The sequence below is a fragment of the Otolemur garnettii genome, unplaced genomic scaffold, assembly GCF_000181295.1.
Source record: "Otolemur garnettii isolate 467f Iridium unplaced genomic scaffold, OtoGar3 scaffold00151, whole genome shotgun sequence".
Lineage (NCBI taxonomy): Eukaryota > Metazoa > Chordata > Mammalia > Primates > Galagidae > Otolemur > Otolemur garnettii.
In genome coordinates this window covers 2,364,377-2,367,584 of record NW_003852546.1, presented here as the reverse complement: position 1 = coordinate 2,367,584, position 3,208 = coordinate 2,364,377, and positions in this window count along the sequence as shown.

Below are 3,208 nucleotides of genomic sequence, written 5' to 3'. Positions count from 1 at the left end.
CCGGGCTGGGGATTCGAACCTGCCACCTTAGGTGTAGGTGGCTGGCGCCTTAGCCGGTTGAGCTATAGGCACTGAGCCTAGAGTTTTTCTAATAACAAAACACTGGGCTACCACAGGGTGTCTCATAGAACCTTTGGTTTGAGAGGGTTTGTTTTTGCTTTTTTTTAGACAGAGTCTCACTTTGTCCCCCTTGGTAGAGCACCATGGAGTCATAGCTCACAGCAACCTCAAACTCTTGGGCTCAAGCAATTCTCTTGCCTCAGCCTCCTGTGTAGCTGGGACTACCGGTGCCCGCCACAACGTGGGGGTATTTTTAGAGACGAGGTCTCGCTCTGGCTGAGGCTGGTCTTGAACCTGTGAGCTCAGACAATCCACCCACCTTGGCCTCCCAGAGTGCTAGGATTACAGGCGTGAGCCACTGCATATTAGCTTTTAAGCAAATGTACAACTAGTAACAGCTAACATTTTAGTCATTTTGAATAGAAAGTACTTATATGTGGTATAAAATTCAAAAGGCACTAAGAGGTTTTTTTTTTGCAGTTTTTGGCTGGAGCTGGGTCTGAACCTGCCACCTCCGGCATATGGGGCCGGTGCCCTACTCCTTTGAGCCACAGGGGCCACCCCAAGACATTAAGAGTTTTACACAGTGAAAAATGTCTCCCTGCTATCCAGTTCCTCAACTTGTATCACTCCAGAGATACTTTCTATCACTGTCAATCTGTCTGGACTGCTACAACAAAATACCTTAAAATGGATAACTAAGAAACATATTACTCAAAGTTCGGAGGCTGTAAAGTACAAGATTAAGGGGCCAGCAGATTTAGTGTCTGGGGAGAGCCTAGTCCTCATAAATGGCACTTCCTATGCGTCCTCATATGGCACAAGAGGCAAAGACACTCCCTTCAAGCTCTTTTGTAAGGAACAGTAATAATTCCATTCATGAGGGGTCTGCCTTTATGAGTTACCTACTTCCCCAAAGCCCTCCCACACACACACTTTTTTTTTTTTATTGAATGGTAACTATGTACATTAATGCACTTCTGGGGTATAGTGTAGGGTTTTCACATGCAATCTGAAATACTTCCATCAAACTGCTCAACACAGCCTTCATGTCATTTTCTCAGTTATTGCTTTAAAACGTTCACATTCTACTCTCAGAAAGATTCACCTGTACCGCCACACACACACTTTTAAGAGACAGGGTCTCCCTCTATTGCCCTGACTAGAGTGTAGTGGTGTCATCATAGCTCACCACAACCTCAACTCCAGGGCTCAAGTGATCCTCCTACCTCAGCCTCCCAAGTAGCTGGGACTACAGGCACATGCCACCAGGACCAGACAATTTTTCTATTTTTAGTGGAGACGGGGTTTTGCTCTTGCTCAGGCTGGAGGCCCCACTTCTTAGTACTATCACATTGTGTATTAAGTTCCAGCATATGAACTTAGTGGAACACCAGCCCTCAGACCACAGCAACTGCCAACAAACAGGTTTTGATGACTTGGTTTGTGAGAGACTGAGCTAATAAGCATCATGGTAGGCTGGCACAGGGAGTAAATTATCCCCAACTTATAAGTGACTAGATCTGCTGGTGGCCAGAAGTGAATAAGCAACTTGCAGAAACCGTCGTGACTGATAAGATACAAACTCCATACTCTCAGAAACACTTCCTCCCTTACAACACACACACAGTCACTCTCTCCCCAAACAAGGATGGTTTCATGTTATGTTGGCCTCTCTAACGGGAACACACTTCCATCACCCACCCCCATCCCTCTGCCTGGCTAACTTTGACTTTCCATACAAATTTTGTTTTATGTTTTTTGAGACAGAATCTTACTCTGTCGCCCTCGGTAGATTGCCATGGCGTCACAGTTCACAGCAACCTCAAACTCTTGGGCTCAATGATCCTCTTGCCTCAGCCTCCCAAGTAGCTGGGACTACAGGTTCCCACCACAATGACTGGCTAGTTTTTTAGAGACGGGGTCTCCTTCTCTCTTGCTCAGGCTGGTGTCAAACTCCTGAGCTCAGGTAATCCACGGCCTTCAGTCTCCCAGAGTGCTGGGATTATAGGCATGAGCCACTGTGCCTGGACTCGATATAAATTGTAGAAGCATTTTTACTCCATCTACAAAAAATCTAGCTAGGTATTCGGTGGTTGTGTTACTCATAACTTGTAACCCTGCTAACTCACTGGTGAGTCCTAGCAGCTTTTCTATAGATTCCCATGGGATTAACTACATAGACAAATCATGCCATTTGCAAATAGGGAATTTTCTTTCTCACTAATCCCTACGCCTTCTGTTTATTTCTCTTGCACTGGACTTTCAGTATAAGGCTGAATATGACTGGGGAAAGCAATGTCACTGCCTGTTCTCCATCCTAGAGGGGAAAGTGTTCATGCTTTTCCCACTAAGTGTGATGTTAGTTTTAAACACCTTTTCAGGTTGAGGAAGTTCTGTTCTCTTCCACTTCTGCTGACAGCATTTATCATAAAAAAGTGTTGAATAATGTCAAATTTTTTTCCTCCATCAACTGATATAATCATGATGTGTTTTTCCTTGAAAAAGAAAAAAAATTTTTTGAGACAGTCCCACTCTTTTGCCCTAAGTAGAGAGCGCTGTGGCATCATAGCTCACAGCAACCTCAAACTTTTGGGCTCAGTCTCCCAAATAGCTGGGACTACAGCACCTGCCACAACATGCGGCTAGTTTTTCTATTTTTAGTAGAGATAGGGTCTTGCTCTTGCTCAGGCTGATCTTTTAACTCCTGAGCTCAAGCAATCCACCTGCCTCAGCCTCCCAGAGTGCTATAATTACTGGTGTGAGCCACCTCGCTAGCCTTTGAAACGTTAAGAGGATGTACATCTATTTATTTTCGAAAATGGCACCAGCCTTTCGTTCCTGGGATAAATCACCATTGGTTTGGTGTATTATTCCTTTAAATATTGCAAGATTCTATTTCCTGTTAGTTTTTTGGTGAAGATTTTTGTGCCTCTGTTCATGAAGAATATTGCTCTATAGTACCCTTGTCTTAAACTGCCTGCCTGGTTTTGTAAAAACAGATGTGTACTCTACACTTAACATCCTTTTTTCAGAGGTCTTGGATGGCAATTTTACTATTTTTAATCATCATAAAAAGTTAAGAGTAGATACAACTTTGCTTTTCTGCTAGAGTTTATTTGATTCCAAGTCCTTGATCAAGAAGACA